At 48.5% G+C, this 8,456-nt stretch overlaps 1 pseudogene; it reads left to right on the top strand.

Moving 5' to 3' along the window:
- Nucleotides 1–8,456, top strand: part of LOC112075603 (serine/threonine-protein kinase SMG1-like) — a 78,249-nt pseudogene that overhangs the window by 13,555 nt on the left and 56,238 nt on the right.

Genomic DNA, 8,456 nt, shown 5'->3' with positions numbered 1-8,456 from the left:
CGTTGTCCATCATACGTCACAGATGACTCCCATTTGAAAAACCATAACCTCAATCTGTAATTTTCAGACAATGTCTGACTTTTGTTGTCTGTCTACCTCCCTGCAGTAACCTTAATGTGTGTGTGTGTCCCTGTAGTAACCATAATGGTGTGTGTGTGTTGTTCCCTGTAGTAACCATAATGTGTGTGTGTGTGTGTGTGTCCCTGCAGTAACCTTAATGTGTGTGCCCCTGCAGTAACCACAGCCACCCAGAGATAGAGGAGATCTCCTTGGTGGTCCGTCGCCACATGAGCCGCCCCCCCAGCAGCACCTTTCACCCCAGGACTTCAGCGACCTCATCAGCTTCATCCTCTATGGCAGCCAGCACCGCGGAGGGTAGGCTACCTGGCTCTGTGTGTGTGTGTGGGGGGGTTCATTCTGCTAACGTGTGTGTCGTGGGTCCCATGTGGCTCGTTGTAAGCATGGGGCTTACAACGCCTGGGTTGTGGGTTCGATTCCCACGGGGACCAGTATGGGGAAGGGGAAACTATGAAAATGTATGCAATCACTACTGTACTGTAAATCACTCTGGATTAGAATAGTCTGATAAATGACAATGTAAATGTGTGTAACATCTGATAACCTGTGTGTGTGTTGATGTGTGTGTTCTGCTAACGTGTGTGTGGATATATGCTAACGTGTGTGTGTGGTTATATGCTAACGTGTGTGTGTGGTTATATGCTAACGTGTGTGGTTATATGCTAACGTGTGTGTGTGTGTGGGTGGATATATGCTAACGTGTGTGTGTGTGTGTGTGTGTGTGGATATATGCTAACGTGTGTGTTATATGCTAACGTGTGTGTTATATGCTAACGTGTGTGTGTTCCTACAGTAAAGAACCGTGGCTGGAGCGTCTGTACCACAGCTGTCAGCGTCTGGAGAAGCGCGAGGGGGTGTCATCAGGTCGTGAAGGGGGTGTGTGTGTCTCCGGTGGCGGTGTGTGTGTACCGCGCGGTCTGCTGAAGACGGAGGCGGTGCTGTGGCAGTGGGCGGTGTGGGAGGCAGCGCAGTTCACCGTGTTGTCTAAACTCCGTACCCCGCTGGGACGGGCACAGGACACCTTCCAGACCATAGAGGGTACGGGCTGTTACACACACACACACTAAAACACACTCAGTCCAGGGTTTTCCCCATGATTTTTTTTAACATGTTGCTGATAAGTTGGGAGAGGCCTGGAGAGGGCTGTTTGCATTTCTGAACCCCTGTAACTCCACCCCTGTAACTCCACCCCTGTAACTCCACCCCTGTAACTCCACCCCTGTAACTCCCTCCCTGACTGTCTAGCTTTCAGATCGGTGATAAGTCTATTAGCCAGCTGGACACAGTCAAGAAACTGTACGAAATGCAGGTCCATTATCATTTCTACAGTTTCCATTTGGTTTGAGTCATTTTAAAGTATATTCCATCCTATACACATTCTGGATGTACATGCTGCCTCTTTCAAGAACATATCCTCCCCTCTCTCCTCCCCTCCCTCTCTCCTCTCCTCCTCTCTCTCCCCTCCCTCTCTCTCTCCTCTCTCTCCTCCCTCCCTCTCTCTCTCCTCCCTCTCTCTCTCCTCCCCTCCTCCCCTCCCCTCCCTCTCTCCAGGTATGATCGCAGCCTGGCGGCCCACAGTCTGAACACTGAACAGGAGCTCAGCCAATGGAGCGCCGGCGACACGGATGACGGTCACCATAGCAACCAGCTGCGGCTGGCGCTGCTCTTGAAGTTCCTGGAAAACCTGGAGAAACTGATGTACAACGCCTACGAGGGCTGTGCCAACGCTCTGACCGCACAGCCCAAGGTACACACACACACCTACACACATACACACACACACACACACCTACACACACACACACCACACACACACACACACAACCTACACAACACACACACACCTACACACACAACACACCTACACAACACACACACACTACACACACACACACACTACACACACACACCTACAACACACACACACCTAAACACACACACCAACACACCACACACACCAACACACACACTACATCACTTTGATAAACTGATGTACAACGCCTACGAGGGCTGTGCCAACGTGCTGACACACACGCCCAAGGCGCGCACACACCTAACACACACACACTAACACAGCCCCAAGTGTCCCCAGCTCTCATGTTAACTATCTTTTTTCTCTCTCCTTCCCCTTCTCTCTCTCCTTCCTCCACCTCTCCTTCCCTCCACCTCTCCTTCCCTCCACCTCTCCTTCCCTCACCTCTCCTTCCCTCTACCTCTCTTCCTTCACCTCTCCTTCCTCTCTTCCCCCTCTCTCTCTCCTTCCCCTCTCTCTCTCCTTCCCTCTCTCTCCCTTTCCCATCTCTTCTCGCTCTCCTTCTCTTTCTTTCGCTCTCCTTCTCTTGTATCCAGGGTATCAGAACATTCTTCTATACAACCGTCAGACTGCCAGGATTGGCTGACTCGTATCCGTCTGGCCTGATGAGGGTGGGGCTTCTGTCCGGCCAACAGCAGTACCGTCCGCCACGGCTTGGACTGCTGACTGAGATCCAGAACAGCAGCACTCTGGTAACGGGAGGAGAGACGCACAGTCCCAGGACTGTGTCCTAAACACACCCTATTCCCTATATAGTGCACTACTTTTGACCACACAGAGAAACAACTCGGCATTACTTGTTTCCAACGTCAGTCAAACTGTTTTCAACCACAACCCTTTACTGAAGTTACTAATTCACCTGTAACTGACCCCCATGTCTTCTCTCTGTAGGGTCCAGGTCTCTTCTGGTCACCTGTAACTGACCCCAGGTCTTTTTCTGGTCACCTGTAACTGACCCATGTCCCTCTCTGTAGGATCCAGGTCTCTTCTGGTCACTGTAACTGACCCTCATGTCTCCTCTCTGTAGGGTCCAGGTCTCTTCTGGTCACCTGTAACTGACCCCATGTCTCCTCTCTAGGGTCCAGAGTTGGAGGCTCCTCTGGTGATGCTGGTAGAGGCTCTGTGTGAACTTTCACTGTCCTGAGGCTATCCATGGTTTAGCTGCCTGGAGTCTCACCAACACTGGCAAGAGTCTGGCTTGGGTCAGCTCTGTGGCACTACAGCCTGAGGGGCGGTAAGGAAAAACACCCGTGTGTGTGTGTGTGTTTGTCTGCGTGTAAGTGGAGGCAAGCTTAGTGTATTTAAGGGGAAATTCTTGAAGAATTTGACTTTATAAATGCCTCATGATCTTAGTTCCCTGCCGTCCCCCATCAGAACTAAAATATAGCTTGTTTTACACAAATGTTTTGAAAACAAAGAAAATATAAACAACTTATACAGCCTCACCATGGTTACACCTAAAATGTTGCTCTATGATGTCATGGATGGTTACACCTAGAATGTTGCTCTATGATGTCATGGAGGGTTACAACTGGAATGTTGCTCTGATGTCATGGAGGGTTACAACTGGAATGTTGGCTATGACGTATGGAGGGTTAACTGGAATGTTGCTCTATGATGTCATGGAGGGTTACAACTGGAATGTTTCTATGATGTCATGGAGGGTTACAACTGCATGTTGCGCTATGATGTCATGGATGGTCAGTCCTTAAATCCAAAGCTCTGTCTGTGAATTTGAGTGGTTACATTTCTCCAGTCCCATCCTCAGCTATTTACCAAACGGGGCAGTGAGTACGCTTTATTGTTTCAACTGCTGATTGCCACTTTAAATGTAGTCAAGAAGCAGGTAGTACACACCTCTGTTGTCCTAGATGCTGTTAAATGGTATGTTTAGACCATATAATAACCCATACCCTCTGTCTGTCAAGACCATATAGTGACCGTACCCCTCTCTCTGTCAAGACCATATAATAACCCATACCTCTCTCTCTCTCAAGACCATAATAGTAACCCATACCTCTCTCTCAAGACCATATAGTAACCCATACCTCTCTCTCTGTCAAGTCATATAGTAACCCATACTAACTCTTGTCAAGACCATATAGTAACCCATACCTCTCTCTCTGTCAAGTCCATATAGTAACCCATACCTAACTCTGTCAAGTCCATATAGTAACCCATACTCTCTCTGTCAAGACCATATAGTACCCATACCTCTCCCTGTCAAGACCATAGAGTAACATACCTCTCCCTGTCAAGACATTAGTAAGCCCATACTCTCTCTGTCAAGACCAAATAGTAAGCCATACCTCTCTCTCTGTCAAGTCCATATAGTAACCCATACCTCTCTCTCTGTCAAGACCATGTGTAACCCATACCTCTCTCTGTCAAGACATATAGTAACCCATACCTCTCTCTGTCAAGGACCATATAGTAACCATACCTCTCTTAGTCAAGACCATATAGTAACCCATACTCTCTCTGTCAAGTCCATATAGTAACCATCTCTCTTGTAAGACATATAGTAACCCATACTCTCTTAGTCAAGACCATATGTAACCATACCTCTCTCTGTCAAGACTATATAGTAACCCATACCTCTCTCTGTCAAGACCATATAGTAACCCATACCTCTCTCTGTCAAGACCATATAGTAAGCCATACTTCCCTGTAAGACCATATAGTAACCATACCCCTCTCTCTGTCAAGACTTATAGTCACCATACCCCTTCTATGTCAAGACACATATAGTACCCATACCTCTCTCTCAAGACCATAATAGTACCATACCTCTCTCTGTCAAGTCCATATAGTAACCATACTAACTCTGTAAGTCATAATAGTAACCCATACCTCTCTGTCTGTCAAGTCCAGTAGTAAGCCATACCTCTCTCTCTGTCAATGACATATAGTAACCCATACCTCCTCTGTTAAGACCATATAGTAAGCTGATACCTCTCCTGTTCAAGACCATATAGTAAGCCATACCTCTCGTCCTGTCAAGACACATAGTTAGTAAGCATACTCTCCTGTCAAGACATATAGTAAGCCATCCTCTCCTGTCAAGACATATAGTAACCCATACCTCTCTCTGTCAAACCATATAGTAACCCATACGCTCTCTCTGTCAAGGACCATATAGTAACCATACCTCTCCCTGTCAAGACCATGTATTACCCATGCCTCTCTCTGTCAAGTCCATATAGTAACCCATACATCTCTCTGTCAAGACATATAGTAACCCATACTCTCTCTGTCACAAGAACCATATAGTAACCATACCTTCCTGTCAAGACATATAGTAACAATACCTCTCCTGTCAAGACCATAGTATACCCATACTCTCCCTGTCAAGACCATATAGTAAGCCATACTCTCTTCTACAAGTCCATATAGTAACCATACTCTCTCTGTCAGACATAATAGTAACCATAATCTCTCGTCAAGAACCATATAGTAACCCATACGCTCTCTCTGTCAAGACATTATAGTAACATCCTCTCTCTGTCAAGACCATATAGTAACCATACTCTCTCTGTCAAGACATATAGTAACCCATACTCTCTTACTGTCATACTCCTTGTCAAGCACATTATTACCCATACTCTCTCTGTCAAGACATAGTATACATCCCACCTCTCTCTGTCAAGACATATAGTAACCCATACTCTCTCTTCAAGACATATAGTAACATACCTTCTCTGTCAAGACCATAAGTAACCCATACTCTCTCTGTCAAGACATATAGTAACCTACTTCTCTGTCAAGACATATAGTAAGCATACCTCTTGTCAGCCAAATAGTAAGCATACCTCTCTCTGTCAAGTCATATAGTAAAAGATACTCCTGTCTTCTCAGGTTTGAGAAGCTGCGGTGGAGACCAGGAACGTGTGTGCCGTGACAGGGATGGACTGTTCCATTAAGGGCTTCGACCGCTCACTCCTCAACTGGCCGGAGCCAACAGCTCTAACACAGCCAGCCCAAAACACGGGCAACGGTGAGACACACACACACAGCTCTAAACAGCCAGCCAAACGCAACGGTGAGAACACACACAGCTCTAACACAGCAGCCCAAACACAACGGCAACGGTGAGACACACACACAGCTCTACACAGCTGTAACACAGCTAGTCCTAAACACACTGGCAAACGGTGAGAACACAGGGAATAGGAGGGACATTTCAGAGGAAACCATAGCTGATAATAACCAAGTGTTCCCCTCCCTCTCTCCTCTCTCTTTTCTCCTTTTCGCCTCTCCTCTCTTCTCTTTCGCTCTCCCCTCTCTTCTCCTTTCGCCTCTCCCCTCTCTTCTCTTTCGCCTCTCCCTCTCTTTCCTTTCGCCCTCCTCTCTCTCCTTTCGCTCTCCTTCTTCTCCTGCCTCGTCCTTCTCTTTCCGCTCTCACTCTTCTTCCTTCGTCTCTACCTCCCTCGTCTCCTCCTCTCTCTTTTCTTCGTATCTCGCCTTCTCTCGCTCTTCTCTCTCCTTCCTCTCCTCTCTTCTCTCTTCTGTTCTCCCTCCTCGTTTCTCTGCTCCTCTTCCTCGTCTCTCCTCTCCCCTCTCTCTCCTTCCGTCTCTCCTCCCTCTCTTCTCCTCCTCTCCCTCCTCTTCTTCCTTTCTGTCTCTTCAGGTGCGGCAGGAAGACGGTTCTCTCAAGTCAGAGAGTGTTCCTACGCGAGGTGGCTCAACTCCTTGCAAATTAGGCGTGCCATGCTATGTGCCTCTGGCGATTGGTCGTGTGCAGGGAGTGAGGCAGGTGCACGCCTTTCAAGAAGAACCCTAGTACCCTGCGAGCGAGCGTGACCCTGAAGACAGACTTCAATACGTGAGGCATGAGCGTGCTTCGAGGCACTGGAGACTCTCAAGAATCGCTGCTCAGCTGGAGCTCCTGGCGGGGGAGAGAGATGACTACGCCTGCTCAACTCCACCTGCTCCAAGGATAAACTAGGTAGGAGGGAGAGAGAGGACACTAAGGCCTGCTCAACTCCACCTGCTTCAAGGACAAACTAGGTAGGAGGGAGAGAGAGGACTAAGGCCTGCTCAACTCCACCTGCTCCAAGGATAAACTAGGTAGGAGGGAGGGAGAGAGGACTAAGGCCTGCTCAACTCCTCCTGCTTCAAGGATTAACTAGGTAGGAGGGAGAGAGAGAGAGAGGACTAAGGCCTGCTCAACTCCACCTGCTTCAAGGATTAACTAGGTAGGAGGGAGAGGACTAAGGCCTGCTCAACTCCACCTCTACTGGCTCCAATGACAAACTAGGTAGGAGGGAGAGAGCGAGGACTAAGGCCTGCTCAACTCCACCTGCTCCAAGGCTAAACTAGTTAGAAGGGTGTCTGATACTGCCCCCTTCAGTTTTGAGTCTAGACTCCTTAGAGGTGTGTGTGTTTCTAACTTGTCTGTTTGTTTCTAACGTGTGTGTGTGTGTGTGTGTGTGTAGACCTGAAGCGTCTCCTCCCGGCAGTGTTGAGTCCGGACCCCTCTGAACTGCAGAAGGCCATCGAGGTGCAGCTGCTGCGGAGCGCTGTGGCTGCCATGACAACAGCCAATCACGAGCAGGAACAGAAGGCCATGCCCACCTCGGAGTGAGTCTCTCATTGGATCCTGGAGATCCACTTTTTGTTGAATCCTGTATTAATGTGTTAGTGCTGGGTAGGAACAAAAACCTGCTGGATTGTGGAACACTTCATTGGGAAGATCTCAATTGCATWCACCTCYTCTCCTTCTCAAAACCCATTGGAGGAGGTGAGAGGGGCGGGACCTCTGGCTTTGTCATCCAATGGGTTGTAAGGAGACCGAGGAGACACCAGTATTTCATTGAGCTCTTCCATGATGTCTTCCCCATTCCATTTAGMTTGAGCTGAGTTCTGTTGGACTGACTGCAGGTTCTGTCTGTGGTGCCCTATGGACCCTGGTCAAAAGTAGTGCACTATATAGGGAACCATTTGGGACAGACTATGTACACTCGTTCACTACTCCCCACCAATCTAAAAGCTTTGTATTGGTGGAGACTTAGTGGGAGTTTCCACCTTGTTTCTGATACCAGTCATTTCCTTTTCAATCAGTGACAGGAAGTGAAGACACTGGGAGGAAGGAGAGATAATAGGTCTTGTGTGTGTGTTARAGTACCCTGGTCCGTTACCTGAAGCAGACMGGTCGTATCTCTCTGGGTCCCCTCCGCCTCTCCACCCTCACCCTCTCTGACGGCCTGCCCACTCTGGCCACCCTGCAGCTGTACTGCTGCTCTGCCCTGGAGAACACACTCAGCGGACAGGAGGTACACACACACACACACACACACACACACACACACACACACACACACACATACAGACCCTCGCCAACCTGCATCTACACTGCTTCTCCGCCCTGGAGAACACACTCAGCGTACTCTACATGACCATAAGTATGTGGACACCTGCTCGTCAAACATCTCATTCCAAAATCATGGCCATTAATATGGAGTTGGTTCCCCCTTTGCTGCTATAACAGCCTCCACTCTTCTGTGAAGGCTTTCCACTAGATGTTGGAACATTGCTGCAGGGACTTGCTTCCATTCAGCCACGA

This window comes from Salvelinus sp. IW2-2015, unplaced genomic scaffold (assembly GCF_002910315.2).
Source record: "Salvelinus sp. IW2-2015 unplaced genomic scaffold, ASM291031v2 Un_scaffold3265, whole genome shotgun sequence".
In the NCBI taxonomy this organism is placed as follows: domain Eukaryota; kingdom Metazoa; phylum Chordata; class Actinopteri; order Salmoniformes; family Salmonidae; genus Salvelinus; species Salvelinus sp. IW2-2015.
This window is presented reverse-complemented; position numbering and strand designations above follow the sequence as displayed.